This window comes from Nannospalax galili, unplaced genomic scaffold (genome assembly GCF_000622305.1).
Source record: "Nannospalax galili isolate Female #2095 unplaced genomic scaffold, S.galili_v1.0 scaffold713, whole genome shotgun sequence".
NCBI classification, from domain to species: Eukaryota; Metazoa; Chordata; class Mammalia; order Rodentia; family Spalacidae; genus Nannospalax; species Nannospalax galili.
Genome location: NW_008333780.1, coordinates 543,222 through 550,440, shown reverse-complemented (window position 1 = coordinate 550,440; position 7,219 = coordinate 543,222). Strand labels below are relative to the sequence as shown.

Sequence of the window (7,219 nt, the reverse complement as noted above, 5' to 3'; positions counted from 1 at the left end):
AGCACTGATGGCTCTTGCAGAGGACCCAGGTTCAATTTCCAGAACCCACATGGCAGCTTCGAACCGTCCTTAAGTCCAGTTCCAGGAGACTCTGAAGTCCTCTTCTGACCTTCACAGTCATTGCACAACACGGGTGCACTCACATACATGCAGGCAATATACTCATATACATAAAATAAAAATAGTAAAATATTTTAAAAAAAGAATAAATTTGAAACTGGGAGACAGATTGGGATAGAGCAATTTTCAGTGTTTGGACCAGCGTCATCAGAATCATTTGGAACTTTGTTAGGAATTAATATTGACCAGCCCACCACTGACCTACAGAATTTGAAACTCTAGGTGGACATCCCCACCTGTGTTTTAACATACTCTCCGGATAACTCTGGTACTTGCTAAAGTTTGAGAAGCACTGGTGTTCAAAAGGGTACGACCACTGGGTTTGTGGTCAGACAGTTCTGGATTCCCAAAGTACCTTTGTTCTGCCTTTTCCTGTTTGAGAGACTCAAGCTTGCACTTCTACCTTATCCTTAGTGTGCACATCCGTGAAAGGGAGGTAAGGGGCATGTCTATCTAACAAGGCTGTTTAGTCATTATTTTTTAAGACTTATTTTTGTTTTTTATTTATGTGTATGCATATAATGTCTATACATGTGTATGCCACATGTGTGCACTTGTTCATGGAACACAGAGGACTGCATTGGTTCCCCTGGAGCTGGAGTTACAGAAAGTTGTAAGCTGCCTGAGTAGATGTCAGGAACCAAACTCAGGTCCTCTGAATGTACCTGAGCAAGTACTCTTAACTGCTGAGCCATCTCTCCAGCCCTATTCATTCTTTTTGAGGAAGGATAGAAAGACAGGAAAAATTAAGGGTCTTGAAAAGGGAAAGAAGCCCCCCCACTCTGGAGCCTCGTTTTCTTTTCTCATTGACTGAGATTCAAGAAACTTCAATACAACTGATAAAACCAAAATTTCCTACAGAAATAGAGCTTGTTTTCCCAAGGACATCTCAAATGAAGATGTTAAAAACAAATGAATGGTGCTTACTTAGGGCTAGAATGTATGTAACCTTAAATTGTTACCATATTAGGACCCCCTCTCATCCCTAAACCTAAACAATCCACCCCATAAAACCACCTTACAGTCTTTTAAACATCACTTTTATTTAATGTGCACTACATTAAAAATATGGAACGCTCACAAATTTGTGTGTCCTCCTTGCACAAGGGCCATGCTAATCTCTGTATCATTCCAATTTTAGCATATGTGCTGTTGAAGCGAGTACAATCTTACAATTTCTTCACAAAAGAAAATTCTTCAAAGATAAGAAAAATAGGGCTGGGGATGTAGCTCAGTACCATGTTACCTACCATGCACAAAGCCCTAGGTTCAAGCTCCATACCTCAGAAAATCAGGTGTGAAGTGGTACACTGTAATCCCAGCACTTGGGAGATGGAGGCAGCATCCTAGGCTATAATGTGAGATTGAGGCCAGCCTGGGCTACATGAGACCCTGTCCCCGAAAAACAAGCAAGCCAATTCATATATTTTACCTAACTTGCCAATTGCATCCTTTAATAATGTATAGCGATGATGAAGACTGTGGGGACCTAAAGGCCCCACCTTACAGAGGTCTGAGAGGAAGTTACTGGGGCGCGGCCTGACTTATTTTAAAAGTCTGAAGAACACTTCCGCACTGCTAAGGAGTGCCTGATCAGCACGTGACCATCCTTAAGATACACCCTCAGGGGGGAAGGGGGATTTCCAGGTGCCTTTATAAGCTCTGTAACACCTGCAATAAATGAGTCCCTGCTTGACTAGGCTCCCTGTTGCATCTGATTGTCCCCAGTACTGGGGGGGTGGTGTGGGCTGGCAAATGGCGTGCTTACTCATCCCCAATCATCACTGCGTGGGGGTTGCTGGCTCGAACCCCCCGCAACTGGTGCCCAGTATGGCGCTCGAAGGAAGGTGAAAAGAAGAAAAGAAAGAAAGAAAAATAACGGATTAGGGCCAATCGAGAAATTCGGGGTAAGCAAGACCTGAAAGATGGGTAATGCAATCAATAAGCCTGAGGACCTGGCACTTAAAGCACTGAGAGATATGCTTAAAAGCAGGGGATTGGATCTGTCAGATCTGGTAGCTCAAAAGGTTTGGGCAGAGGCTATTCATTTGGCTCCCTGGCTACTTGGGGCTAATGTTTTTACTGGGGATACATGGGAACATGTGGAACATCTAGCTTGACAAAGGGAGGTTCAATTGGGGGTTGATCTGCCGCTGGAGTTCTACCCTATTATTTTGGCCTTAAAGGCATGCCTTTGGCCTGAGAGCCCTAAGCCCTTGGCATTTTACTGGGGATACATGGGAATCATGGGAAGGCTTTGAGGAAGAAGGCAGAAATGCAACAGAAGTGAAACCAAAAGCAGCCAAAGTAACAAGCGGCACCTCGGGCATGCCTTGGCCAGTTTCAGGGCTTCCTGAAACCCATGAAAACCATCCCCATTTCCAGGATTCTGGCCCAGCTCAGGAGGCTTCTGTGAGGCAACGGGTGGAAGCGTATCCTATTAATGTAAACCCAGGTGGCACACACCCTGACCCTTGGTATTCCTGGGAGGCGAATGATTTAAAGGAACAAAAAAAGGTGGTGGCTGAGGATGGCCCAGGATCACCCTGGGTAGATACTCCCTCCAAGGCTTGGCTCATCAGTAGTGTACTACAAAGGATTGGCTGGACCTCGCCAAAGCAGTCCTTCCTAGCCCTATATATATTAAATGGTGTGCCCTCTTTAAGGAGGAATGCAGGATACAGGCTGAGAGGAATGCAAGTGCCAATCCACCAGTCCCCATTACTTTTGGGATGTTGACTGGTTCAAGTGGCCGTTATGCCACAGGGGAGCAACAGTCGGGCATTCCAGCCCCATATACAGAACAGGTCAGGGTCATAGGATTAAATGCTTGGAGAAAATTGGACCAGGGGCCTACCGAATCCCCCCTTACAGGAATTAATCAAAACCCTGGTGAACCCCTCTATGAGTTTATAGACAGAGTGGAGAAGAGCTTAAAATGAAAATTACCCCCAGGCCCATTGAGGGAGAAATTCACTAAACTCCTGGTATTGGATGGAATGGATGCTGATCACAAGACAGCCTGTGCTGGCCTTAAGGACAGGTCCATGGAACAATGGATAATTGCCTCCAAGGAGGTGGGAACCCAGAGGAGACAAACCAAAGCCATGGCTGCTGTCTTACAGACACAAACAGAGGTTCTGACCCATGCCCTAACCCAGGCATTTAATTCATTTAATCTGGGACAGCAGGTAACAATGGGGCCTAGAGGAATATAAGGCCCATGTTTTGGCTGTGGCCAGACTGGCCATATTAAAAGAAATTGTCCTCAGTGAGAGAACCGGCCTAAGCCTGGAGGTTGGGGTATCAAAAAGGCCCCATCTATACCCTGTCCCCAGTGCCTCAAAGGGTTCTATTGGCAGAAGGATTGTAAATCCAGATTTGATATTGAAGGAAAGCCTTTAAACTAAGTGGGAGGCAGCCTTCAGCCCCATTAACAGAAGGAGGACTTCCCCATGATTGGCTACATTTACAATGCCCTGGAGGAGGGATCAGGAGAGGAGAAAAACCTATGGCGAATTGGACAGTCCCTATTATCCCTGGGGTAAGGCCCAAGATGGATCTTGAAATAGGTGGCAGGAGGTTTCGCTGCCTAGTGGACACGGGGGCTGATAGGACCATTCTTAGAAAGGAGGAGGTCCCATCATGATGGCACCTAGTTTCTGGGCCCCAAATCCTAGGTGTGGAAGGATACACCCCATCAGAGGAGACTCGAGAATGGCTCACCTGGCAGGATGCAGATGGAGCTAAAGGGGAGGTGCGATCCCTGGTAGCAGTAGGGTTATCTGCCAACCTCATAGGACAAGATATTTTGGGGGATGCACAGGCCTGCATAACCACTGATAACAAGGCCTTTTATGATGACTTTTTGGACCTTGAAGAGTCTGATAGGCTTCCCGAGTCAGCAACTCAGGGGTTGTCTCACCATATCAATTACAGGGGGAACCCAAAGAAAGAGCATTGGATCACCCCCAATTCTAAGGGCCACTGCCCCTCAGGTTCTGGCTATCCAGTGGTCCCCTGGGGTGCTGGTATGGGTGGAGCAATGGTCATTGCCTGAGACAAAGCTACAGGCCTTAAAGGGAATTGTGCAGGAACAATTACGGTTGGGCCACATCTGGCCTTCTATAAGTCCATGGAACACACCTGTCTTTGTTATTAAGAAAGCTTCTGGCAAATGGAGAATGTTGCAAGGCTTGCGAAAAGTCAATGCTAGAATGACCCTAGTGGGTACACCCTTAAGGGGACTGCCTTGGATCCCTGCTATTCCCTCAGATTTATTTCTTATAGTTATAGACATTAAAGATTGTTTTTTCTCTATCCCTCTACAACCCCAGGATTGTGAAAAATTTGCTTTCTGTGTACCTTCCACCAACTTTAAAACGCCTGATGAGAAGTATGAATGGACTGTTTTACCCCAAGGTATGGCCAGTAGTCCAGCATTCTGCCAAAGCTATGTGAAGACCCTTTGGGGCCTGCTCACTTGCTGCCACATGCCATTGTGTACATTTATGTGGATGATATCATCTTGGGAGCTCTAAGCCCCCAACAATTAGAAGAGTTATATAAGGTTACTCAAAAATGTCTACAGACAGGCGGATTCCATGTATCCACTGATAAAATACATACTATTACTCCCTTTAAAATTCTGGGAACCATACTGTCTTTGGAAGGAGTAAGTCCTTTAAAACCACAACTGGCTGTCAAGCCCACTGTAACCCTGACAGAGCTACAAAAATTATTAGGAGAAATTAATTGGCTATGAGCCTGGATGCCTGTTCCCACTGAGACTTTAAGACCACTGTTTCAGTTGCTAGTAGGGAAACAGCCAACAGAACTAATTCACCTGGTTCCTCAACACCTGGACATCTTACATGAGGTCGAGGATGTCCTGGACCGAGCCCAACTTACCCAGTACACGCCTAGTAAAGATCTTGAGTTATGGGTACTCTCTGGTGAGACCCTGATGACATCTGTCCTTACACAGGATGGGAAGCCCCTTCAATGGGTGCATGCCTCTCTGGGAGGCATACCACAGGTTTATATACCCATGGATCAATTGGCTGACCTGATTGAGAAAGGACGTGATGTAGCTCTGAGACATTATGGCATAGACCCTTTTAAAATTGTTATCCCTTATCAGCTTAGGGATTTTGAATGGCTCTGCAGAAATAATAACTGAATGGCCATAGCCTTGGAAGGGTTCCTGGGAAATTTGGACTGTCATTATAACCCTTATAAATGGGTGGCCTCCTTTTGCACCCTCTGTTGGGATGCCCCCAGCTCTTTGTCAGGGAGCCATTAGTAAAAGCCTACAATGTTTTCCCTGACGGGGCCAGATTTGGAGCTGCAGTGGTAGTATACCCAGGGGCAGATGAGAAACCAAAAAGATATGTCCACACTTGTGATGGCTCAGCTCAATTCAAGGAACTCATGGCCATTGCTTTAGCATTAACAAAGATAAGTGAGCCCATGAATTTGTTTTCTGACAGTCTGTATGTAGTCAGTCTTCTTCCAGGGCTATTAGGTTCTCATATCCGGTTGGTTGGGAACCACATTACTCCCTTGATTTCAGACTCATACGCTCCTTAAAGAGAGAGAAGCCCCTATTTTCTTACAGCATCTTAGGAGGCAGCAAGGATTGCCTGGGCTTTTATCCCAAGGCAATGCAGAGGCAGACAAGGTGGCTTCCACCCAGGTCCTGTCAGCAGGACTGAATGAAGCTCAGGGGTTACATAACCTCACTCATGTAAATTGGCGGGGACTCCATAAGAGGTTTCCTCAAGTTCCCATCAAGGACCTAAAGAAGATTGTACATACCTGTAAGTCTTGTCAACCCTTTCTACAGGTACCACCTCTGCAATGGCTAGGGGTAAACCCCAGGGGACTCAAGCCCAATTCCTTGTGGTAGATGGATGTCGTACATTATGCTCCTTTTGGAAAGCTTAAGTATATTTTTGTGTCCATCAACACATTCTCACATGCCTGTTGGGCTACTGCTCATACAGGAAAGAAGTCTAAACATGCTCAGTCTCATTTTCTCCAGTGCTTTGCTACGTTGGGACTACCCCAAATAATTAAAACTGATAATGGACCATGTTTGTGAATAAAAACTTACAAGATTTTTTTCACTTTGGGGAATTCAACACAATACAGGAATTCCATACAATTCCCAAGGTCAAGCCATTATAGAACGCAGCCATCAAAACCTAAAAATTTAGTTACAAAAACAAAAATGGGGAATAAACCCCCACCAACAGTTGGTATGGCCTTGTTCTCTATTAATGTTCTTAATTTTCAAAATATCAGTTGGAATCCCGGTTTCAGAAGCATTGGGGACAACAGGAGCAGAGACCTGAGGTATGGGTAAGATGGAAGGACCCCATCACGGGGCAATGGAAAGGCCCAGATCCATTGCTAACCATGGGTCAAGGCTTTGGCTGTGTCTACCCTACAGGAGATTCAAACCCCATATGGGTGCCTGCGAAAAACCTTAAGTGGGTAGGCCAGGATCTGACTGACTAGCATGACGGTCCATGGATAATAGTTCAGGAGACAAAATTCCTCTCTTTATTTATATCCATCTGATGTGAAGGGCCCAGGTCCTTGGCTTCATTGCCAGTCAGCCTCTTTGCCTTTCAGACAACTGGCTGATTGGCTAAAAGGTATTTCAACTCGTCCTACACCATGACTTGCTTTGTTTCTCTTGGTAATGCTTATCTTTAAGTGTCTTTTCCAGATAATTTGGCGACAGAGGGCCCTTGGAACTGCCACAGCCCACCTCCTCATGATTATGGACTCCCCCAGGAATATACCCCCTCCGGTTGCCCATGCTTGGCTAACCGAGTTAGGCAGAGACTAAGACTGTCACAGGCTGGCATTACCCATATGGCTGCCCTTAATCATGATGCATTTTTGGCCAAGGACGGGTAAGATGTCCCATGACAAGCACTCCTAAGACAGGACATGCACATGGCCAGGTGCATGGTCCAATGACGGGCAAGGCTTGGTCAGAGGTTACATAGCCTAAGACAGGCAAAAATGCATAAGATTTGAGGATGGAGATAGCCATCTCTCCTCAGGGGGCCATCTATGACAC

General features: G+C 45.9%; 1 non-coding gene across 1 annotated transcript; it reads right to left on the bottom strand.

Annotated features, from left to right (window-relative positions):
- Positions 1 to 1,182: 1,182 nt before the first annotated feature.
- On the bottom strand, positions 1,183 to 1,285 carry LOC115069516. The gene has a single exon (XR_003848779.1). It is a non-coding gene; the product is annotated as a U6 spliceosomal RNA (small nuclear RNA).
- Positions 1,286 to 7,219: the final 5,934 nt, after the last annotated feature.